This window comes from Sitophilus oryzae, unplaced genomic scaffold, assembly GCF_002938485.1.
Source record: "Sitophilus oryzae breed Bouriz unplaced genomic scaffold, Soryzae_2.0 scaffold_1187_pilon_pilon, whole genome shotgun sequence".
Classification (NCBI taxonomy): Eukaryota; Metazoa; Arthropoda; class Insecta; order Coleoptera; family Curculionidae; genus Sitophilus; species Sitophilus oryzae.
The window spans coordinates 1-27,325 of record NW_022145823.1 but is presented as its reverse complement, the minus strand read 5'-3'; the positions used below and the strand labels follow the sequence as shown (position 1 = coordinate 27,325).

The following is a 27,325-nucleotide window of genomic DNA, read 5'->3' as shown; positions in this document are numbered from 1 at the left end:
ACAACTTTTATTAAAAAACAGAATGGTCGAAACTAAACGCTTAATATAATCAAGCAGTCCTTAAGACAACGCTATTCGACTGTTATAAAATAATTCAATCCTTTTAGAATTTCTTTTTGCTACTTGGGCATGCATTGCAAAGCCTTTATCCAAGGACCTAGCTCTAAAATTTCTTTCGAAAATAAAGAATCAATATATAATTTTAATTAATACAATAAAACTCAAGATTATAAAATATATATTTGTCTTTTTAAAATTAATATTTTTTTATTTTTTTTATATAACAGTTTTCGCTAAAAGTGCATTTTATTATGTTTATTTTTTATAATGAAAAGTTATATTAGACCAGAAAAAAGTTGTTATTCTTTACATTTATTGTTTTGTTTAAATTTTTGTTTGCGGAACACCACTGATTAGAAGCATCTCCAGCAAACGTGGGATATGTCGACATATCATTATTTATTCAAGATTTTGATATAACATATATATTTATTTAATATCGTAGTTTCTAGTCAAATGCTTCAAGCTAAGCGAAACTTTAGTTAACATCAGAAAGAAATGCAGTGAATTTATTTTCAAGTGCTTTCTATATTATTCGACATCATGGGCAGCTGCAAAATTACTGAAGTCAAAAATATCAATGGTAAGTTCTATATATTTCTTAATTCGTTACTCATTATTATTCAGTCAATCTAAATTAATCAATTGTAAGTGTATAAAAACTATTATTTATTCATTGGAAAAAACACTTAATAGGTATCCCTTAAGCATACAGGGTTATACATCAGGATTCAGAACATATAAGAAATCTTAAAGGTGTGTCATTTATTGGTTTCCTTGTTGATTTTAGAAGAAACTTATGTTACTTTTTAAAGTACTGAATCAAATAAGGCTACTTATCAACTTTGAAACTCTTCCGCAAAGCCGTTTTCAAATTATTTGCGAAATTAGGTCCTTAAAAAAGTAATTTGTAAAACGGTAAAATACACACGGCCATTAATTTATTAAAATTTATGACATGAAACGAGGAACATCGTTCTATGTTTTTGTAATATGATGGAAAAATATAATAGTAATAGAATTTTCTTCAAAATATTTTAAAAAGTTTCATCTAAAATCAATAGGGGCGCCAATAAACATGAGATGTCCTATACCGGGTGTTTCACAAAAAAGTAGCTAAAGCTCCTATAACTTTTTATTTTTTTTTCATATAAAAAACGAGAATTCGTATGTTAGTGTATTATGACATAAATTGGATTGATTGACAATATTTAATTGTTTTCAGTTACTTCGTGCTATACAGGAAATGACTACAACTTTTAATTTTTAAATGACACACCCTCACTGTTTATTTTTTTACATTCGATAGAAAATAACATTTTAAATTTCAAGTGCCACGGTCATAAATATAACGAGAATTTAACTCGAAATGCCAAGTGTGTGGCACCAAATTATTCGCATAAACGACTTTTTCGAATATGCTAATGAACCACCCTCTTTCCATTTAAAAAAATAGAGTTATGATTAAATATGCGATTTGGGCACTTTTGACTGGCCAGGACAACACACTAAAACATTAAACTATCAAGTATATCTTTGCCAAGGCTTCTTGATTAAAAATTAGTGTTTTTAACGCAGCCATAGCACCCTAGATTGAAATTTAAAATTCATTTTTTTTTAAAATACAATTTTTTGAGAATGTCAAAAGTTGGTCTATGACACGTCACTCTATTCGGCCTATCACAGGTCACTATATTCTATTAAGTGTGTCATTTTCTATCGAATAAAGTACTCTAAAAATATCGAGGGTCTAATTTAAAAATTAAAAGTTGTGGTTATTTCCGGTAAGAGCAAGGAAGTGACCGAAAACAGTAATACGCAGTAATTCTGATATATGTCATATACTAATGTACAAAATCTCGTTTATTTGTCTGAAAACATAGAGTTATAGAGGTAAGCCACTTTTTGAGAAACATCCGTTATATAGGGAATTGTCTTTGTATATGTACATATATATATGTATATATATATATATATATATATATAACTATATATATATATATATATATATATATATATATATATATATATATATAACTCTATATATATATATATCATAAACTCATTATCAACAACTATGGTATAATATTTTCATTCTTTGATAAATTGTTGTTGATAGAATTTTAATTAACAAAATATTTTTTTCTGTTTTAAAATGTTAAAGAAGCGCAAAATTTATTTGGGTCAGTGCTACAGAAATGGTGATAAAGTGAACTATTTACCATTTGCCATTTCTAAGGAAAAAATGTCGATTTTGTTCTCTTCTTATTAAAAAATATATCAAAAAATGTTATTTTAACTAAAATAATATTCACCTCCCAAGTTTTTTTGGCATATATTAATTTTTCTCTCTCTCTCCAATCGTTCCTCATAGCTGAGGGTCGTGACTTCTATCAAAGAATATCTTAATACCCCTTCTATGTTCTATGAAAAATACTTTTTATTTGACAATATCTTTCCAGGCTAATCTGTCTTCAGGTCGATGGGTAGCTGAGTGTAGGGGCAGGGACGCGCCAAGTATTTTCGGCGCCGTCGTGCAAAATAAGGGTAGGCGCCTTTCTCCAATATTATAATATTAAGCCAAAATTTCCAATGACCAGCGGCGCGGCGCTTGCCATTGGTGGATAATATATTTTCACCACTGGCGTTCATAGATAAAAGTATTACTTAAATTTTATGTTAATTTGTTGATAAGTTCCAAAAAATGGTTTTATTATTTTTTAAATTCGGTGACCGCAAGCGCCTTTAGGGCTTTGGCGCCGTCGTGCGCCGCACGACATTTCCCATATGGACGGCGCGTAGACCTGTTGTTTGTCTGACTTGATTGATCCATCTTGTTGGGGACCAACTTCTACATCTTTCTCCTTGGACATCACCAATTATAATAATTTTTTCCATGTTATCGGCAGGTCTTGTGTCCAGAGCAATGTGTCCAAAGTACTCGAGGATGCGTTTCAGACAGATAACCGACAGTCGGGTGCTTATTTTAAGCTCATTATTTTATTGTTGGGTTAGTTCTTCTAGCTGTCAAAGATATTCAACGCGTCTGTAGTACCACATTTCAAAACTGTCTATCATGCGCCTTTCGGATGATTTGATGGTCCAGGATTCCACTCCATAAAGAAATTATATATTCATTTACACCCACCATTTTTCTTTTATACAAATTTTCTCCTATCTCATGTAAAGCCATAACTGAAAATCGAAAAAATGAGTAACACCGCTTGAGAATTTTAAAATGTGGTTCAGCTTTTATTTCTAAAGCTTGTTTCTTGCTATCAAGTCGTGATGAGCAAATGCAAGATCAAGATGGTCTTGATCTTGCTCTAAGACTCTTGCAAGTCTTGCAATTTTCTAATAGATTTTTTACTAGGTGCACCTTATATACCAGAAAATCTTTAAATAAATAATTTTGGTAATTTAATGCAAATGTATATGTATAAAAAGAACGAAAACAAAACCTACTAAAAATATTTGTCGGACGAATTTTTATTTTTCAATATAAATTATAGTGAATTGACATTTTTTTTTTCTTTAAAAATATTATGCAATAGCCCAGAAATCACTATTTATAATAAAATAAACCAACAATTTTGAACGAATAGGTAATTTCTTATACAGGGTGATCCGAATTGTATTCTTCTTCTATACTTCGGTAGCATATTTTGCAGATAAAATAAGTAAAAGTTGGTATAAGTGTATGCCTAAAATGCTTAGTTTCGAAGATACAGGGCGTAGAAATTTCATTTTTATTTCGATTTTTCAAAATAATTTCTGCAGTAACGTCAATATTTGGATGATATTTGGTGTCTGGGAATTTTTTGACATGAAATTTGATTTTGATGTCAATATGACTCTATTTGTAGGTGCCATTTACCTGTGTTTAACTGTTTTTTGAAGAGTAATAGCTTTTCTCGTCCGTACCTGTATAAAACTACTGAGTGAAAAAATATACATCTCCATGACTTTTTACGTAAAAAACGTCTCTTAGTAAAAATCGCTACGAGCAACCGTTCTCAAGATGTTTAGATTGGAAATAGTCAATACATGTCATTATTGACAAAAAATAAACACGTTGAGTAGACTGAAATAATAAATTTTTATTTTTTTAAATTAATCATAAATTTTTCTGCGATAAAAATGATGATATAACAGTTTCTGTTGAACTTTTTGCGCAGAAATTATTCAAATTTTACCGATTTCAGTGTAATAACTTTAGTCAAATAACTATCAACATGTTTAATTTATGTCAATGATGACGGGTATTGATAATTTCGATTCCAAATATCTCGAGAACCATTACTCATGGCGATTTTACCAAAAAACCTTTTTACGTAAAGTACTTCGCAAATGTATATTTTTTACTCAGTTTTTATACAGGTACGGAGAAAAATGTATTGCTCTTCAAACCAGTTAAAAAATACGTAGGTGGCGCCCTCTATAAGATTGACGTCAAAATCAAATTTCTTATGTCAAAAAACTCCCAGATATCAATTTTTCATCCAAAATATATACGTTACTTCATAAATTATTTGGAAAAAATCGAAATAAAAAATGAAATTGCTACCCTGTATCTCGAAACTAAGCATTTTTAGGACATACTTTATACGAACTTTTTTACTTATTTTTATCTGCAGAATATGCTGCCGAAGTTTTTGGAAATACAATTCGGACCACCCTGTATATCACATAAACATGACCACAAGGGTCTTGCATGCTTGGTCTTGATCGTACGGAACATCTTGAAAATTACAAGTTTAATACAGGTAATTTTGTATTTTCTTCTCTCCTGAAATGTATTCAATGCGAACGAAATAGATGTGTAGGAAACCACGCGTGAGCAATTTACTTTTTTTTTGTTAATAAATGGAATTTAATTTTCAGGTGACTTACCAAAACTACCAATAGAGAATGATGGTCCGGCCGATTTTCAAACAGCGATAGCGGCAACAAAGTTCGGAAAATTTAATATATTCCTATTATTGGTCGCTATACCTTCAGCTTTATCAATTAACTGCGAAACAGGAATAATATCTTTCATCATTCCGGCGGCAGCATGCGATTTGGAACTAACGTCAAGTCAGAAAGGATTGCTTAACTCTATGTCTTTTGTAGGTAAGGCAAAAACAACTATCAATAAAATCTATTCCTTTCTTGAAAAAGTTCTCTTCAGTACTCGAAGTAATTATCTCTCCTACCTTATCCACCTTATGTCTCCATTATAGTATAGACAGTACTAAAATCTATTATTTACCTATCGTATGCTGTCTCTATTTTACAGCTACTCCAGTTTTTAGTACCATGTACACAAACTTTATTAGTGGCTAATTATTCGACTCTCCGGACACCGAATATTAACTATAAACTGTGCTCTGGGTCTATACTTAATTTTCCCACATTTTTTCCTCCCCTTAACTTTCAAAACACAAAACACACTTAATAACGCGAAACAAAATGCAAAATCAATTCGCAAATTTTTAGTACGCAGGTTACTTGACATATTTTAACACCAATTATAACCTATAATTTGGCAAGAAATCAAGTCTCAAAAATGTTAAGCGTCTTTAGCGTTCTCTATGAGACCCCGTCATAGGCGAACGTAATATTTAATAATACAATAAAAATAAATTAAATAGTAATAGCATTTTTTTCATTTTAGGATATTATCTAAAAATATTTTTATAGAGAACATCTACTGTTTAAGAAGATTCTATTAAATTCGTTGAAAAAGTCATAAATCAAAGGAATATTTTCTTACGCGTAAAAAATAGTTTTTTATTCGTAAAAAGTATTTTTTTCTGCGTAAAAAAGGTTTTTTTAACAGAAACAAATAGTTTTTGACGCGTAAATAGTTTTTACGTGTAACAAATGATTTTTTACACGTATTTTTTCTGTAAAAGTTTTTTGCCAGAAACAATAAGTTTTTGACGCGTAAAAATTAGTATTTTGCGTGTAACAAATAGTTTTTTACACGTAAAAAATATTTTTTTTTGCGTAAAAGAGTTTTTTTTACCAGAGACAATAAGTTTTTGACGCGTAAAAAAATAGTTTTCACGTGTGATTTTTACACGTAACAAATAGTTTTCTGCACGTAAAAAATATTTTTTTTGGGTAAATAAGTTTTTTTACCAGAAACAATAAGATTTTGATGCGAAAAAGAAAATTTTCTACGTCTAACAAATAGTTTTTTACACGTAAAATATATTTCTTTTTGCGTAAAAAAGGTTTTTTACCAGAAACAATAAGTTTTTGACGAGTAAAAAAATAGTTTTTTACGTTTAACAAATAGATTTTTACACGTAACAAATAGTTTTATACGCGTAAAAAATAGTTTTCTACCAGTAACCAAATAGTTTTTATACGCGTAAAAATAGTTTTTTACGTATAACAGTTTTATTCATGGCGTAAAATAATAAAAATAGTTTTTTACGTGTAACAAATGGTTTTTACACGTAATAATTTGATTCACTTTACAAAATTTGTATTAAAATATCAATATTTCTGGTCTGGTGATAAACACGAGGACTGCGGACAAATACGCGTCGCGTCACTACGTATTCTAAGCCGTTAACACGTTTCGTTACAACTAGCTCGTGTGTCAGGACCGTCTCAACTCGTATGTCGCGGCCTTGAATCTTTACTCCCAGCGCGCGTAAAAAAGTTTCACTCCAAAAAGTTTCATAAAATCATGTCCTAAAATTGCGTTAGCAACTAGTAATATATATTTACTATTATTATATAATTATAATTCTTTATCATCTTATATTATAATTATAACAAGTAACTACAACACTAAAACATAAAAAAACTATACACATAAACTAAAATTCGTAAAATAAATGGCAAATACTATTTATCATTTTTACACACACCACTGGCACTAGCAGTAGATTGTGTTTGTCGCCGAATATATATGCCCCGGTAAATCCACAATTGAATCCCAGCATCTTATCTTCGTCTCTTCAACGCTAACCGCGCCGATCTCGCCTATCTCTTTCTCACAGGATTGGTTGTTGAACGGGCCGGGAATCCACGAACTTGCGACGTTACTAATTGACATCGTGATAGAAACTGCAGACCTGTCGCGTCTTTTGCGTGTTTTAATGGACACAAATCGAAAAAATGCTTAAAATGGTAAAATCGCAAAAAGCGCTTGAGACGCAAAAACACAAAACGCTAAAAGCGCTTTCTGCCAATGGCCGTGGGCTTGTCGAGTTTATACGCATCTGCGTCCATGCGTCGTTTATCGTTCCGTCACTCCAATCATGTTGAAATATGTAAGACCCGTTAAAAACAATCGCATGACGAATTATATGACCGTAATTATATTACATCCCTCCACAGTTTACTTAAAAAATATTAGAAACCAATTAGAAACTTTTTTTAGTGAAATAATTGGATTGGTAATGACGTGATCTGCCTTTTTTCTGTCATCGTCTGTCGAAATCAGAGTATATTCGAGTCGTAAAACAGAGTATATTGGCCATTATATTTCTTATGTACTACAAAACTTTGGTAAAACACTATATCGGAAAACTGGTTAAAGACTGGAATGAATAATTTAATTAATAATTATCTATTTATTCCTAAACGCAAAGGTTAACAGAATAATCCGCGAAAAAATAATTACATTATTCTATACAATGTTTAAAATGTTGTATCTCTATTTTTTTAAATGCAACACCCTGTATATTATTTTTCTTTTAGATGCAGAATTAAAAAGTAAACATTTTTTTTTCTAGGAATGGTACTCTCAGGATTTTTCTGGGGTTTCTTATTGGATACGTTGGGAAGGAAAAAAATGATATTTTTACTAGGTCTCTCAGCACTGGATGGTAATGTTAGCAAAAAGTTTCAGCTGGCGAATCGACATGCTATGCTTGTTCCAATTTTTCGGAGGAGCACTGTAAGTAAAAAGTTGATAAATTTTAAAATATCGATTTATATTACTCGGTTCGAAAATATAACAAATCGAGAAGATGAGACCATCGTCATATCTCAAAAAAAGTGTTCTGGGTATTTCACCACTTGCACTGTTAGACCAATGCTAAAGCCGTTAAAAAAGGTAAAAAACCAAAAAAAATTATAGTAGAATGAAACCCATTAAAAAGGGTAGATAATACAGCAATAATGAAAGGAAAAATAAATTACGGTCGATTTGAGTTTGGGAAGTAGGAGGGGGTGAGTTTTTAACGGTAAAAATCGGTTTATCTCGATTTTCGGCGAAACTGCGAGTCCTATGGAAAAAAGTTAAATAACAAAGGTGTAGGTAATGAAAAGGTCTATAACTTTTGTATTTACACTTTTTTCACATAACCTCAAAATTTATGTGAAATATTCAAATAACCAAGTTTTTGGTTTTTTATTTTTATCTTTTACAAAAAAAAAAATTTTTCATGAAATTCGGTGAAAACTTACCTTTTTATATACCAAACATACTGTAATTTTCTTGATTTAAAATATTTATTTTTTTACCTTATTTTAATTTAATAGTAAAAAACCACCCTAATTTTCAATTGAAAATTTACGTGTCAAAATATCCGCTTTTTTAAAAAAGTCGGTGGGCTTTTTGTTCGTTGTAATCTCTATTTTCTGATAGTGCAAAAAAATATACCTTGCTATGGTAAATGTTCTCAGAAAATGCAAGAAACCAAAAAAACTCGAATCCTAAATTTTTTTTAATCATTATGTTCCACTTTAAGCTTTTTTATTAAAATTAACACTTTAATTACTCGTATAACATAAGATTCCATGTTACATTGATTAACAAAATAATTATAAATCTATAAAACAATAAGATTGCAAAAAAACATGCGAAAATAGTTGTTTAAAATATTATAGATAGGATTTAAAGGGAATTTCATCTAAAAAATGTGACTTCTATAATTTTTTTTTCAGTAAAAAAGCTGGTTTATTAAGTTCTAATTACATTTTTGTCATAGAAAATTATAATATTTAAATATACCTGTGAATCGTATTCTTGAATTTAGATAATATTTTTTAATACATCAGGTTTTGTCTGTTTGATGGCCTTCCTTCGTCGTTAGATTCGACAAAACTTTCCGATTCCAGCAGATCTTCAAAATCTTCAAGACCATCACCGTCTTCGTCTCCGATATTATTTCCAGTCTGAATTGCTTCGTCATCCACAATTTCATCGGAATCATTCAGTTCCTCGTAGCCTTTTTCTTTCGCCTCGCAGCCACATTTTAAATTGTTACATCCAGTTTCACAGCTGCAGCAAATACTTTTGAGCAATATTTCCGGAATTAATTCCTCATCTGTAAATTTGGGCATAATGCTACGTTGATGTTGCTTCCAGCCCCAATCTGTTGCTGTTAGTTCGTTACCCAGCCAAGTTTGAAGCTGATAATATGCCCTGTAACAATGTTGTTCTGCTGCACCTTCTGTGGGTGGAAGATTTGCTAATACAAAAGATGCTTTAATTTTTGCCAACTGATATTTTTCATATCTTAATTGATTCAGTGTTATATTATCCTTTTTACACTTATAAATAGATTTGATTAATATTAATCCATTTTTCACGATATCTTGTTTGTTTGCATCTTTTTGATAAAAAATATTGACCAAATGTGACAAATTTTTAGCGTCTAATAATGAATTTACAATATTTTTCTTTCCTTTTCCGGCAAATCCAGATAGTAGTATATTTCGATTTATTATTTTTTTGTTAATTAATGTAACATGGAATCTTACGTTATACGAGTAATTAAAGTGTTAATTTTAATAAAAAAGCTTAAAGTGGAACATAATGCAAGGTATATTATTTTTTGCACTATCAGAAAATAGAGATTTCAACGAACAAAAAGCTCACCGACTTTTTAAAAAAACCGGATATTTTGACACGTGAATTTTCAATTGAAAATTAGGGTGGTTTTTTACTATTAAATTAAAATAAGGTAAAAAAATAAATATTTTAAATCAAAAAAATTACAGTATGTTTGGTATATAAAAAGGTAAGTTATCACCAAATTTCATGGAAAAAAAAAATTTGTAAAAGATAAAAATAAAAAACCAAAACCTTGGTTATTTGAATTTTTCACATAAATTTTGAAGTTATGTAAAAAAAGTGTAAATAAAACGAGTCCTATAAAAAAAAGTGCTTTTTAACTTTTTTTTATAGGACTCGTAGTTTGGCTGAAAATCGACATAAACCGATTTTTACCGTTAAAAACTCACCCCCTCCTACTTCTCAAACTCAAATTGACCATAATTTATTTTTCCTTTCATTATTGCTGTATTATCTACCTTTTTTAATGGGTTTCATTCTACTATAATTTTTTTTAGTTTCAAAAATTATCGACCCTGGTCTAGTTATTAGCCTATCAACTTTAATTCATAAACTCAGTATTTTATAGCGATGGGAACTATCGAATGAATTAGACTATCGAATGGTTACTGAATGAATGATTTCAACTATCGAATGGTTTTATTCGAATAAAATCATTCATTCATTTGTATACTAAAGCATATGTGACAACCTCGCCGTGCGACTAAATGGTTATCGTTTAGCCACGACTATCGAATGCTTTTGATAAATGAAAAATTAAATTTAGTATTCGTTTGATTTTTGTGTGCGTCAGTGCATTATTAGTTCTTCAAATTTTTATAACTTCACCTTATAAATACTGTGCTATTTTTTGCGTTTATTAAAATATTTAAAATACTAAAATAGTAGTTTTTTAATTGACGATTGTGTGTGTGTGCAAGTGTCAAAATTTTTCCGAAAATTTGTGTGATTTTCCGTAGCCCGATCTTTCAATTATTTTATTTTATATGGTATATATGGTCTATTTTAATGGAAATTTTGAGAAGTAGCAATTTTTAAGAGAATTGAGATGAACTTGAAGTTTTACACGTGCCAATTTAAAAAAAAAGTTAACGATGTTTGTATTTTGTTTATGCTAATTCTCTTACATGTAGTTTTTTGCGAAGAAATATTTCATTTATTTTTTAAAGTATTATTTTTAAATAATAATATAAAGTACCTAATATAAATAATTTTGATTTCTAATTTTTCATTTATATTTTCCTTCCATTACACTGCATGCTTAGAAAATTAATAAATGTTTATATTTCATGATTTTAAAGTTTGTTGTTAATATAACAAATTAGCTCTGTAATTATTATTATTTAATAAAACCAACGATGCCAAAAATTTAAAGACTATATTATTTTTAAATATGATCTAATATAAATAATTTTGACATCTAATTTGTTGTTTATATTTTGCTACTACGTAAAAAATGTTTATATTAAATTATTTTAAATTTTGTTGTTAATAGGTATAACAAATTATTACTGTTATTATTTTTATTAAACCAGTCTTTGTTTAAAAAAAACATTAAAAATCATTTTCCTACATCCAAAATATTTTATTATCTAACCTAACCTAACTACAGAATATTAATAAAAAAAATGCAAAATATATAGACATACTATCCCTAATTAACTAAAGCCAAACAATAATATTCTTTGCTAATATCAACTAATACCAATATATGGCAACAGCGCCCTTCATAATGTATTTTCTGTGTAAATACTAGCACCTCAATAAAAAAAATAATGTGTCCTTATCTTTATATGACTCCGCAAAAAATCAAAGATTCCGGCTTCTTTCTAGCATTGCCACCGACTGCTGTCGGGTTTCTCGGAAAGAAACCTACGTCGCCGGGCGACAACTAAAATCCAGTTAATATTTTATTATAATCGATCCTGACGAATAAATGAATTTCATAAATGAATGAATTTTATAAATGAATGGTTTTTGCTGCCGAATTACTAGAATACAATATTTCAAGGCAGATGACGCATCTATTCGATAATTTTTATTCGAATAGTTTTCAACGAATGTTTTTTTACAAATATCGAATTATTCGAATGAATTGCAACTATCGAATGTTTCGATAGTATTCATTCGATAGTTCCCACTACTAGTATTTTATAAACTTTAGTATTTGGCTTATTATAAGGGTTAATTGATGGGTTTGTTTCTACCCTAACATAAAAACACTCTGTGCAATAGTGACGTTAGTAACTTTCCCTAAAACATTATTTTTTCATCAGAACCATGTCTCCTGGGAAATTTTGTTTTTTGACTCATGTCAACATATGCCTTGGTTAATTTTTAAGAGCATGTTTTAAAAATAGGGTAAAAAACAACTCGATTAACCCTGTATAATAAGTCCAATACTAAAGTTTATAAAAAGGTGAGTTTATGAATTAAAGTTGATATATTTATACACAGAGCTGGTGGAGTATACGTAGCAGTAAACACCTACCTCCACGAATTCCACTCAACTGAATACAGAGGAAGACTCCAAATGGCATATGGAGCCATGTTCGGTACAGCAAACATAATTATACCACTGATATCTGGAAGTATTATGGCTTTGGACATTAACGTCAATTTAGGGTTCATAGGTAAGCCATTCGCACATATAAACTCAAAAATTATTAAAAGTTTCGATCTTTAAAAATTAAAAAAATGTCTTAACAAATAAATGTATCGTAAACTTTAGAACGTTTTAATAGAATAAATGTATCGTAAACTTTACAAAATTGGCAGTTGGCTGTCCTTATATGAATTGTTGTTATATGATAGGTATGTCTGAATAATGTTTATATTTATGAATTCACCACTGAATCGCAGTACTTAATATATCTTTTATTAAAAACATAATAGTTGGGTTCAGAATCCATCAGGGACAAAAACGTCACGATGACTTTGGACTTAATAGCCCAGAGCCTATACAGGCCGAGGTTCAACAAATTAGAGACAAGCCGAAATTCGGCAAGAAGCTTCATTTTGTAGATCTCTAAACATCCTGAAACCCCAGCGATGAAGCGTTGAGCCCGTCACCCCAAAACCACCCCTATAAGGGGTAAAAATGGCCCTTTTTTAGTTTTTCTTCAATAACTTTAAAACTACGAATTTTAGGAAAAAAAGTCACGAGTAAAAAATTGAAGAGAAGAAAATTTCCTACCACATAGGTAAAGAACCAAAATTTTTAAAATTTCAGTGGCGCAGGTGCGAATTCTTTAATTTTGCCAAAAAATTTATAAGGATACAAGTTCCTATAAAAACGATCTTTTTAATAAAGGTAAGTTACCAGTGCCAGTGGCGGAGATAATTTTTTTAAATGTGCGTTTTTTTACATTTTAAAAACATTGAATAAGAAAAATTGCAGTTTTACAAATAATTTCCCATGAAATAGGTATATTGAAAAATTTTAATAACAAAATAAGAAAAACCTTAGCTCAAAAATAGGATAACTTATCTTAAGGATAGTCCTCATTCACTTCCACATTTGTTGGGTTCATACATGTAATGCCATTGCATTGACCACATGCCATAGTGCAGGTGAGTCCCATTCGTTTGCATTTACATGCTTTTTTAGAGCCTCCCGAGGAGCAATTGCAAAAAATTTTTCTCTAAAACCCATGTAGGAGCAATGGGCTGGTCTGAATGTATTGGATTCATCTCCCGATTTTTCAGATTCCAACCCCAATCTTGCGGTGGTAAATTGTTATTTAACCAAGCTTGTACCCTGCGATATTTTCAGATCTGTTTTCTCAATACTATAATTATATAACATATCACTATGGCAAAAATGTCACTGTTGTTTTTGATGGCTATGAAGAGATACAGACCAAAATTGTGGAGCAGAATCACAGATCTCCAGGTAAAAAAATGGTACCAATTTTATCTTTCTCGAATTTATCTGCAGTGAAGTTACCAAAGGCAGATTTTTTGTCAAACAACACCAACAAAAGCAATTGCTCTTCGGGAGGCTGTAAAAAAGCATGTACATGCAAGCGAATGGGACTCACCTGCACTATGGCTTGTGGTCAATGCAATGGCATTACATGTATGAACCCAACAAATGTGGAAGTAAATGAGGACTATCCTTAAGACAAGTTATCCTATTTTTGAGCTAAGGTTTTTCTTATTTTGTTATTAAAATTTTTCAATATACCTATTTCATGGGAAATTATTTGTAAAACTGCAATTTTTCTTATTCAATGTTTTTAAAATGTAAAAAAACGCACATTTAAAAAAATTATCTCCGCCACTGGCACTGGTAACTTACCTTTATTAAAAAGATCGTTTTTATAGGAACTTGTATCCTTATAAATTTTTTGGCAAAATTAAAGAATTCGCACCTGCGCCACTGAAATTCTAAAAATTTTGGTTCTTTACCTATGTGGTAGGAAATTTTCTTCTCTTCAATTTTTTACTCGTGACTTTTTTTCCTAAAATTCGTAGTTTTAAAGTTATTGAAGAAAAAGTAAAAAAAGGGCCCTTTTTACCCCTTATAGGGGTGGTTTTGGGGTGACGGGCTCAACGGTTCATCGCTGGAGTTTCAGGATGTTTAAAGATCTACAAAATGAAGCTCCATACAAAATTGCAGCTTGTCTCTAATTTATTGAAGGTCACCCATGTAAAACGATGTGTCGGCCCTGATATATAATTAAAAATTTACCTAACAAACTTCGTTTACAGGGGGATTTTTTATCGTTTTTGAACGTGCAAAACTAACCCATGGTTTACGAATTTGTTATTGTTGTTTTTAAAATTGTAACAGCGGCGGGTATAGCCACAGGTTGTAACAATATTCGTCTCAGAATATCAATTTTGCAGAATGGATGTAAAAACGTGTAAACAGAGTGAGACATGCTTCATGGGGCATGACTAGTGATGAGCAAATGCAAGACCAAGCTTAAGACTCTCTTGATCTTGGTCTTGCAACCGATCAAGTAGTTTTGTCTTACAGGGTCCAGTCTTGGTGTTTTTTTCGGTCTTGTTGCAAGACTCTTCCAAGTCTTGCATTTTTTTAATAGATTTTTCATAGAGGCACTTTCTACATAGAAAATCTTTAAATAAATAGCATTTTCTGTAATTTAATGCAAATGAAACTTAAAAGAAAATAACAATATTACTAAGGGCTGCCAAAGGTTAGTTTTGGATCAATATTTCCGTATGTAAGAAGAGTACCATGAGTTTATAATGTACAGAACAAAGAGAGAACAGCAAAAACGTTGCCAAACGTATGAAACAAACCGAGAAACTGAGCACATTGCTAAGAGACGTGGAAAGGGATATAGCAGATTCGTCGCAGTCGATCAATCGACCCAATCAGTACTTAAAATTCTAGGGAAGGATGTAAATATTTAAGTGCCACACATCATGCCTTCAGCTTCACGATTTAATTACGTCTCGTTATACTTTATTTGTTTATTTATTAACGAGTCGTTGTAATTTTCCCTATAGATTGTAAATATTTAAGTGCAAGTTACTCTACTACCTAACACTTGTACCTTTGGTAAAAATAAGTGGAATTGAATTGGTGTTCGACAGGGTCACGCTATTAGAACGCTGAATTCAAAAATCGATATCTCGAAATCCATTAGAATTAATTGATTGTAGTTTTTTTAACAAACTTTCTTAATATTTCTGCTATATTTTCTTCGCAGACAGTATGTGAAAATCTTTATAAATAAAAAAGGTACACGACTGCTGAAAATTGCTATGCACTAAAAGTAAATGGATGCTTTTTTTAATTTTTCAATGGAAAAAAAAACAAGCCTATCGAATTTTTCTTATTTAAACATCTTGTAAAAGATCCGAACTTCAAAATAAAAAAAGAAGTTTCAATATCTAAAGTGGTTCTTGAGTTATCGTGTGTTAGAAAGTTGAGTTTTTAAATTATCACGATTACTGACGTTTTCTCGTTATAGAAAAATGGATACCCTAATGATATCCTTATAATGCCATATGAGATGCTCAGAAACATATCTAATGATTTTATCTAGTTATCTTTTCGAAAAAAATATTTTAAAAATAAGCGGTTTACGATCGTGATTTTACTTTACTTGGTAGGGAAAGGCGTATCGGCGAATTGTGGCAACTCCGCAATAGAACATTTTCGCATTTGTCTCACTCCGACTTAATAAGATCCCTATGCAATTTACTTCCACACATAAAAATACCGACCCAAAAGTAAGAGGTGCCCGCATGGTGTGTATATATTTTTTTTTATTTTTCTGTACCTATGTATCGAATCAGCAGAATTTTTTTATGTACAGGGTGGTCTGAATTGTATTGGGGAAGCTTCGGCAGCATATTCTGCACATAAAAATAAATAAAAAAGTTCGTATAAATTTATATCCTAAAATGTTTAGTTTCGGACATACAGGTGTAGATATTTCATTTTCATTTTGGTTTTCCTCCAAATAATTTCTGAACTACAGCAATACATTTTTCACATTTTCTTTTCTATCACGCTTAAAAATCATTAATAATGCCAACCAACATGATTAACAAAATGTATCTCATAATATTTTAGGTTATGGAGAAAACCTGTTATTATTTTTTGAGTTATTGGCTGCTCACCAACCTGTATTAACACCATAAGATTACTGTAAATTGTTTTTGTAAAAGTCAGAAACACTATTGGCAATAAATTAAAACAATAAATTTAAACAAATAGAAAAAAATATTAGTGATGGGATAACTCGAGCGAAAATACGCTCGAGTACTCGATTCTTGAAATAACCGACATCGCTCGATTATGAACGAGCGACGAACGCAAGCAATCCTATCGAACGAATTTGCTACATGCATTGCAGATTGGCAATATTTTATCAGTGTTTTTGGTAAAATATCTTCAAACAACAAATTGTTCTTTTGATTGGAACCGCATTGTTAATTATAGGACTATACGACGTTATATATGCGCTCTGCGCATGCAGCTTACTGCTTGGCATTACGAGTAGTAGTGGTGTTGTTAATATAATCTCAAAGGTTAGGAAAATAAGTGGCAACATTGTTTTATAACGTATATATTTGGCTTTGGTATAATAAAGGCAGTCGTTAGCTGATGCTCATGAGAGTACGTTCGTTTGTATTATTTTTCCCGCCAAATGTTTTCTAATACATTATAACAACAGGTTATGTGCCCAGAACGTGTTTAAAAAGCGAAAAAATACGGAAACGAGTATGCTTGAGTGCTACACGATGGCAGTGAACTATTTATCTAGTGTTCCTCGGCTAACGGGTCGTGAAAATTACTCAGATTGGGCTTTTGCAGTGGAAAATGTGTTCGTCCTTGAGGGTCTGACGAAATGTCTTGATGGCTCTGAGACAGATTCTGTTGTAGTAAGTAAGGCCAAAGCTAAGTTAATTTTAACCGTTGATCCTACGTTATTTATCCATGTAAAGGACACTAAATCGGCTAAAGATGTATGGGATAAGTTAAAAAAACTCTATGAAGATTCGGGTTTCGCGCGAAAAATTAGTTTAGTTCGGAAATTGATTTCGTTGAGACTTGAAAATTGTGAATCGATGGAGTCTTATGTTAACCAAATAATCGATACAGCTCAGAAACTAGAAAGAAGTGCTTTTAAACTGACTGAAGAGTTTATTGGAAGTTTGATGCTTGCTGGTTTAACCGACAAATATGAACCGATGGTTATTGCAATTGAACACTCCGGAATTGACATAACTGCAGATTCAATCAAGTCAAAATTGTTAGACATGCATCTAGATGGCGTTAGTGGGGCGTCAACGTCAAGTGCGGGTAGTGCGTTTGCGAGTAACATTTCGGGCAAATGGAATCATCGAAATGACAGCGGTCGTGGTAACAGTGGCAACAACGAAAGCTTTAAAAATGTAAATAAAGGAAAAAGTGAGGTTATCTGCTATAGATGTAAGAAGATGGGGCATTTTATGAACCGATGTCCAGAGAAGAAAGCTTACAGTAAAGATAATACATCTAGTGCTTTTAATGCTGTTTTTCTTACTGGAAAATTTGAGAAATCAGACTGGTACATTGATTCAGGTTGCAGTGCTCATCTTACAGCTCAAAGAAATTGTTTAAAAAATGTAGAGAAGTTCAGTCAAGGAAATTACAGTGGCAAATGAGAATAGTTTAGCTATTGAATGTGGTGGTTACACAGAACTCACGACATTAGTGAAAGATAAGCAACATTTAATTAAAGTGAATGATGTATTCTACGTACCGGACTTGATGACTAATTTATTGTCTGTGAGCCAGTTAATAAAGAATAATAACAGAGTTGTTTTTCACAAAACTGGGTGTAACATTTTTAATAGCAGAAACGAACTGGTAGCTACAGCTAGTTTAGTAGGAAATGTTTACAAGTTAGATATTGTGGAGCCACATACAAAACTAGTAGCAGGATTAGCAGTCTCAGGAGAAATTTGGCACAGGCGTTTTGGACATTTAAATTACAAGTACCTGAATTCTATGAAGAATGGCTTAGTTGAGGGCTTTGATTATACAGGAAGTTTATCACAAAGTGACTCAGGCATTTGCGAAATCTGTTGTCAAGGTAAGCAAATGAGACTACCGTTTAATCATAAGGGCAATAGAGCAAAATCTATTTTAGAAGTTATTCATGGGGATTTATGCGGTCCGATGGAAGTGACATCTATAGGGGGCTCAAGATATTTTATGATATTAGAAGATGACTATACGAGAATGGTGTTTACATATTTTCTTAGTAAAGATGAAGCTTTTGAAAAATTCAAGGAGTTTAAAGAATATGTAGAAAATCAAAAAGGTGAACGAATAAAAGTTTTCATTATTGTATCAAGGGGACAGAGTTTGATGGGAAGTTTTTTCAAGAGTATTATAAGAATCAAGGAATTTTGCATCAGCAAACAAATGCCTATACTCCGCAGCAAAATGGTATGAGTGAACGGATGAATAGAACCATAGTGGAAAAAGCTCGTTGTTTGTTAGCATGACGCAGAACTTAGAAAAAAAAAAAATTTTGGGCGGAAGCTATAGCAACAGCTGTTTATCTCAGAAATCGATCTGTAGTGTCTGGATTGAAGAAAACTCCATATGAAATGTGGTTCAACAAGAGGCCAGATGTAAGTGGAATACGAATTTTTAGTAGCAAAACCATGACACTTGTACCAAAAGAGAAAAGACAGAAATGGGATAAAAGTCTGAAAAAAATGTTTTTAGTTGGGTATAGTGACAATATAAAAGGCTATAGACTGTATGATCCGATAAGACAGAAAATAATAATCAGCAGAGACGTAGTAATTGAAGGAAGCATAAGAAAACCAAGAAACATAGAATATGAACTACAAGAAGTATCAGATTCAGTGGGAGCTGAGGTCAGTCAGCCAGATAACTCGACTGATGAATCTTTTAGTGATGCTGAGTCAATCATTTCATCCAGCGATGAAGATTTTATTACAGAACTACCAACAGATGAATGTGTGGAAGTAAGAAAATCTCAAGAATTAAAAAACCTATGCAGTTTGAAGACTATGTAACTTATGTTTGCATACAAGAAGAAAATCCTAACGATGATGCAATGATAACTTCTTATGATGATCCAATCACTGTGAAAGAAGCTATGGCAAGTTACGATGCTAAGCTATGGAAAGAAGCAATGTGTGAAGAGATTCAGTGCTTTGAAGATAATGAAGCTTGGGAATTAGTGGACAACTTACCTGATTCTTCAACTGTTGTTCCATGCAAGTGGGTTTTCAAACGCAAAACCAGTGAAAACGGAGACGTAAAACATCGTGCGCGTTTAGTGGCGAAAGGTTGTGTACAAAAAGCGGGTGTGGATTACAGTGACGTGTTTTCTCCAGTAGTAAGACATTCTACTTTGCGACTGTTGATTGCATTAGCAGTCAAGTTAAATTTGAAAATTACACATCTTGATGTAAAGGCAGCGTTTTTAAATGGTGTACTTGATCAACCAGTATATATGAAACAACCTGAAGGATTTGTTGTTAAAAATCAAGAGAATAAGGTATACCGTTTAAAGAAGGCTGTTTATGGGCTAAAACAGGCGTCCAGAGCTTGGAATGCGAGAGTGAATGAAGTTTTGTCAAAAATGGGTTATAAACATTCACAACATGAAGCTTGTTTATTCATTAAAAGAGACAAGGGTCATTAACTTTAGTAGCGTTATATGTGGACGATTTTTTTGTTTTTCCGATAATTCTAAAAATGTTGATAATTTTAAAATCAAAGGTTGAGTTTAGAATTTGACATAAAAGATCTAGGCGAAGCTAAACAATGTCTTGGTGTTAGGCTAACTAGAGATTATAAAAGAAATGCTACTGAATCAGGAAAACTATATTGACAAAGTTTTAAACTCTTTTGGAATGGAAAATTGTAATGTAGTTAGTACTCCTATGGAAAGTAAAGCTAATGTTGAAAAATTGTTAATTCAAGTAAAAACTAATGTAATTTACCTTATCAACAGCTCATAGGAAGCTTAATGTATTTAGCTGTGCTTACTCGACCGGACATTACATTTGCTGTAAATTATTTAAGTCAATTTAACAATAATTTTCATAATATCATTGGCAGTGTGCTAAGAGAGTACTTAGGTATTTAAAAGGTACAAAAGGTTATAGATTAGAGTTTTCAAATGTTAGTGATCATTTTGATTTAGAAGGTTTTGTGGATTCTGATTGGGCTAATGATTGTGATAGGAAATCATACACAGGATATGTATTTAAACTATGTGGTGGGTCTATTTCTTGGCAAAGTTGTAAACAAAGAACTGTTGCATTAAGCAGTACTGAGGCAGAATATATAGGTCTTAGCGAGGCTTCAAAAGAAGCAGTTTATTTGAAAAATATTCTAGGTGAAATAATTGATTTTCACGATAGTGTTACAATATATAATGACAATCAGAGTGCACAAAAACTTGCTTTGAATCCATTGTTCCATAAGCGAACAAAACATATTGATGTACGCTATCATTTTGTTAGAGAATGTATTACAAACGGAATGATAACAATCCATTACCAACAAACTGATGAAATGGTAGCAGATATATTAACGAAGGGTTTAGCTAGAATTAAGCATTCTTATTTTGTTAAGAAACTGGGTTTTACCTCTTAACCATTTGAGATAGTGGGGGTGTTGTTAATATAATCTCAAAGGTTAGGAAAATAAGTGGCAACATTGTTTTATAACGTATATATTTGGCTTTGGTATAATAAAGGCAGTCGTTAGCTGATGCTCATGAGAGTACGTTCGTTTGTATTATTTTTCCCGCCAAATGTTTTCTAATACATTATAACAACAAGTGGGAACTATCGAATGAATACTATCGAAACATTCGATAGTTGCAATTCATTCGAATAATTCGATAGTTAGTAAGAAAACATTCGTTGAAAACTATTCGAATAAAAATTATCGAATAGATCCGTCATCTGCCTTGAAATATTGTATTCTAGTAATTCGGCAGCGAAAACCATTCATTTTATAAAATTCATTCATTTATGAAATTCATTCATTCGTCAGGATCGATTATAATAAAATATTAACTGAATTTTAGTTGTCGCCCGGCGACGTAAGTTTCTTTCCTAGAAACACGACAGCGGTCGATGGCATTGCTATGAAAGAAGCCGACATGTTTGATTTTTGCGGAGTCAGATATAGATAAGGGCACATTATTTTTTTTATTGAGGTGCTAGTATTTACAGAAAATACATTATGAAGGGCGCTGTTGCCATATTTTGGTATTAGTTTATATTAGCAAAGAATATTATTGTTTTGACTTTAGTTAGTTAGGGATTTATATAGTGTTATGTCTATATATTCTGCATTTTTATTATTAATATTCTGTTGTTACTGCAATAATACTTGTTATTGTGGATGTAGGAGAATGATTTTTAATGTTTTTTAAGCAAAGGCTGGTTTAATAAATAATAATAACAGTAATAATTTGGTATACCTATTAACAACAAAATTTAAAAATCATTTAATATAAACATTTTTTTTAAGTAGTAACAAAATATAAACAAGAAATTAGATGTCAAAATTATATATATTAGATCCTATTTAAAAATAATATAGTCTCTAAATTTTTGTGTGTGGCAACGTTGGTTTATTAAATAATAATAATTACAGAACTAATTTGTTATATTAACAACAAATTTTAAAATCATGAAATATAAACATTTATTAATTTTCTCAGCATGCAGTGTAATGGAAGGAAAATATAAATAAAAAATTAAATCAAATTATTTATATTGAGTGCTTTATATTACTATTTCAAAAATTATATTTACTTTTACTGGCTTTACTTTAAAAAATATTAAATATTTCTTCGCAAAAAACTACATGTAAGAATTATAAACAAAATACAAACATCGTTAACTTTTTTTAAATTGGCACGTATAAAACTTTCAATTTAATTTTCTCACCCCATAGTTTGAGTTCAATAAACCCATTTACTTAACCACATTACTTAAATATGATTATTAAGTTCAACTAATTCATATTATTAAAACATCTAAAATACAAATATGTATTTTTAAAATTAATTAATGTAAGTTCATCTCATCTCTCTTAAAAATTGCTACTTCTCAAAATTTCTCATTAAAAATGAATACATATAAATTAAATTGAATCGGACTACGGAAAATCACACAAATTTTCGGAAAAATTTTGACACACCTGCACATGCACTCAATCGTCAATAAATAAAATTAAAAATAAGTACTATTTAAGTATTTAACTATTTTAATAAACGCAAAAATAGCACAGTATTTATACGGCAGTTATAAGAATTTGGAAGAACTAATAATGCACTGGACGCATACAAAATCAAACGAATACTAAATTTCATTTATCAAAAGCATTCTATAGTCGTGGCTCAACGATAACCATTTAGTTGCGCGGCGAGGTTGTCACTTTAGTATACAAATGATGAATGATTTTATTCGGATAAAACCATTCGATAGTTAAAAATCGTTCATTCATTAACCATTCGATAGTCTAATTCATTCGATAGTTCCCATCGCTAATTACGAGTACAAGTGACGACGGCGACGGCGAAAAACCATATATTTAAATACGAGCGAAATTTCGCTCAGAGCGATTGCTCGATTATTGAAATCGTTTGAAACTCGACTACTCGATTATTAAAATTTATCCGGTTTTTCCCATCATAAAAAATATATAAAAATGCTTTTCGCCAAGACCAGTTTCGCTCATAACTAGCGTGTCACGTTGTTTGCAATATTGCATCGAAGAAAGCCAACATAACCACCGGCACCGTCTAAACGCATCGTTAGCATTATTTTATTGCTAGGTAAACTTCAGTTTAAATAAAAAGCCACTGTACAATTTGTTTTCTTGGATCTGAACCCAATAACTTTTTACATAATACAGATCAATGAATTTTTAAATATTGTGTTTCAGTTTTCAGTAACGGCATTCTCAAAAGATTGCAGGAATGAACCCAACATAAATGTAAACATTATTTAGTATTGCATTTCTGTATTGCAATTGAATTTGTTACTTTACATTAGGTTGGTTGGGTCGTTACATCTTCATTAAATAATAGTTTCTTGTACTCTAGGTGTTATAATATGCAAATATGTGATTATAGGCTACTGTTAATCGGTTTTCTTTTCTTTTTGTGCATTGTAATTGTTTGCAGAAAATATTGTTCTAGAAAATGTACCCCAAATTTGGGGTACCTTTACATGGCCGTAAGGGCACTATATGGTACCCCTCCCTTATTACTGCAAATTCTCTTAATTTCTAATTTAATCTTTGATATACACTCACCGGCAAAAAAAACCGGCCACTAAAAGCTAGTCCCAATTTCAAAGTTGTATTTCTCGCGAACCACTCATTAGATTTTGATGATTTTTTTTTAAATTGTAAATTAGTTCCTTCTTAACGGATGCTACGTCAGAAATTTTTATTCCGAATTTATTTTGAGCATATACAGGGCACAACAATAAGACGTGGTTTTTTGCCCGAACTTTGTAACACCCTGTAGGGTGCTGCAGCTGTCGTAGCTACTGCTAAATCAAATCACATTGTAGCCTCATCTTTTGTGAGCATTTTATTTTTTTAATCACGACATTATCTCTGTTTGTGTTGGAGATACGCTGCTTTAAAACGAACGTCTCGGAAAAGTGCTTCGCAGGCAAAACCGCAATTCATCCGTGAAAAGGACTTTAGTCCATTGCTCAATATCCCAATTCACATGCAAACGCGCAAACTGAAGACGTGCTCGACGATATCTTGCAAGTAGCTGGTGTCCTGTGGCAGGTCTCCTTGCAGACAAGTTGTTTTCTTTTAGTCTTCGTCGGATTGTTCTCTCACTGACTTCAGTTCTACGCACGGCTTGTAGCAGATGTTGATTCTGAAACGCTGTAATTCTACGATTTCGTATAGTATTCAGGACAATAAAGCGGTCGTCAATTGCATTTGTCTTCTGTTTTCTTCTAGAACTCACTCAACTGATGAAATTTCTCGTTTCAATATACTTTTCCAGGCATTCTGGACTGTTGTTCGAGGTATAACCAGGGTGTCGGACACATAACGTGGACTTCGGCCATCTTCAATTAAAGCCACAATACAAGCAACATCCGTCACAGATAATGGCATTTTTTAATTTAACAACCGTTGCCTTGATTATTTACACATAAAACTTTCTGCCTGCGAAGCATTTTTCCGAGACGTTCTTTTGAAAACAGCGTATCTCCAATACAAAAAGAGATAATGTCGTGATTAAAAAAAACAAAATGCTCACAAAGGATGAGGCTACAATATGATTTGATTTAGCAATACCTACTACAGCTGCTGCATCCTACAGCGTGTTACAAAGTTCGGGCAAAAAACTTTATCTAATTTTTGTGCCCTGTATATGGTCAAAATAAATTCGGAATAAAAATTTCTGACGTAGCATCCGTTAAGAAGGAAGTAATTTACAATTTATAAAAAAAATCATCAAAATCTAATGAGGGGTTAGCGAGAAATCCAACTTTGAAATTGGGACTAGTTTTTAGTGGCCGGTTTTTTTTGCCGGTTATTTTATCTTCGAAATACATGTTTTACTATATTTTGATCTGGAACTGGGCAATGAGAGAAGGTTGTCTATGGACGTTTTATTGTCGACCTTTTATTGTTTTAATTATACCATTGTTCCTCTTCTGGTACTTCAATAGTTTTAACTGATTCTTCTGCTTTCCTTGCAGTGTTTTTAGGAAAACGTTGGACTAGATTGGGCAAAATATAAACTAGATTTATAATTCGACTATACAACTGTATAAAAATGATTACTAATACTCCCTTTAAAAATCTATAATTAAGTTATTTTAGGTAAGATTTAACGCCAGAAGTTTCATATACAACTCTTAATATGTAATATTTATCTAAACTCAGAGTTAAAAATATCTGACAATTACAAAGTACTAACTTTATGATTCATAGTGAAAAATAGGATTATTACATTTTACAATGTAAAAATAGCTTTTAGTACTGCTATCAATTTAAAGATATTTTTAAAAATGTATAGACAAGAGGTAAAAATATCAGTATAAATAAATTCCTTGATATAGGACAAAAACGGGAAATTCCCTTACGAGTTGCAAAAGTAAAATCATTCTTTTCAGAGTATTATTCCTGGAATTTATTATTTTTAATAAGCGGAATACCACCTGCTTTAGCTGCACTCGGTTTCTACTTCTTGCCTGAAACCCCGAAATTCTTAATGAGCTGTGGTGACAGCGGAAGTGCTTTAAAGGTATTTAGGCAGGTTTATAGAATAAACACGGGACAAAGTGAAGACTTTTATCCGGTAAGTATTGTAGCACACAAATATGTATGATTACACTATTAATATTAAAAATAAACAGAAACTTACGAAATGTAAATGAGCAATCATTATTAGGAGAATAAATAATTAACAATATTCTCATAAATTGCAGTTTTGTTTCCACAATATACAGGGTGGTCCGAACTGTATTCCGGAAACTTCGGCAGCATACTCTGCAGATAAAAATAAGTAAAAAATTCGTATTAATATATGTCCTAAAATGCTTAGTTTCGGAGATACGGGGTGTAGAAGTTTCATTTTTATTTCAATTTTTTGCAAATAATTTATGAAGTAACGTCAAAAATTGGTGTCTAGAAGTTTTTTGACATGAGAAATTTGATTTTGATGTCAATATGAGTCCATGTTAAACTTTTCCTCCGTACCTGTATAAAACTATACATTTACGACGCTTTTTGCGTAACGAAGGTCTCTTGGTAAAAATCGCTACAAGTAATTATTGTTCTCGAGATATTTGGAATCGAAATTATCAATACCTGTCACCATTGACATATATTAAACATGTTGACTAAACAGTTATTAGACTGAATTTTTTCGCAGAAAAACATTTAATTAATTAGAAAAACAAAAATTTTCCAAATTTATTACTTCAGTCAAATAACTGTCTAATCAACGTGTTTATTTTTTTGCCAATAATGATACGTATTTACTATTTCCGTTCTAAATATCTTGAGTTGCTTGTAGCGATTTTTACCCAGTGCATTTTCTACGTAAAAAGTTACGGAAATGTATATTTTTTCACTCAGTAGTTTTAAACAGGTGCGGATGAAAAGTTATAACTCTTCAAAACAAGTTAAAACACATGTAAGTGACACCCTCTACAAATAGGAGTCATCAAAATAAAAAATTTCTTGTCTAAAAACTCCCAGACATCACTTTTCATCTAAATATTGACGTTACAGAAATTATTTGGAAAGAATCGAAATAAAGATGAAACTTCTACACCCTGTATCTCCCGGAAACTAAGCAATTCAGGATATACATTTATATAAAGTTTATTACTTATTTTTATCGGCAGAACATGCAGCCGAAGTTTCCGGAATACAGTTCGGACCACCCTGTATATCTCATTGCGAAAAAAATGTCATTAAATACGTGTATGTTAAGTAACAATACAGAATACTATTAGCCCCCTATACCACCATAGATAAAGAAAACAAGATTAGATTGGAAAGTGCCCATAACTCGTACACTATACCACCCAAACCAAACCATACCATTATTTTTTATTCTTTAACAATTCAGATCTGAAATGATTAATTTAAGGCCACTTAAAGTGGTACCTTAAGGTTAATGAAAGTCACGAAAAGCACAAAACTCATGTATTTGTCTTTTTTCCAAGGGTCAGTAGCGTTTTTCAAAAAGTATTCAAGCTGGTCTCTCAGAATAACTTAACATAGGATATATTGTATTGTCTGTTTTGTTGCTGCAGATCTAATTTCATCAATTCTTCTATAAAATAATGTGTTGCTCCTTCATCTGAGGGTGTCGATCCGTTTGCGAATATTGGCGATCATCATCGCGATCCTGACTTTGTTTTGCAGCAATGCGGAGTTCTGAGATGTTTTATTGAACTAGGTCCTCATATTCT

General features: G+C 31.4%; 1 pseudogene; it reads left to right on the top strand.

The window, feature by feature from the left end:
• The first annotated feature begins 501 nt into the window (after window positions 1-501).
• Window positions 502-25,743, top strand: LOC115891576 (annotated as a pseudogene).
• The last annotated feature ends 1,582 nt before the right edge of the window (window positions 25,744-27,325 follow it).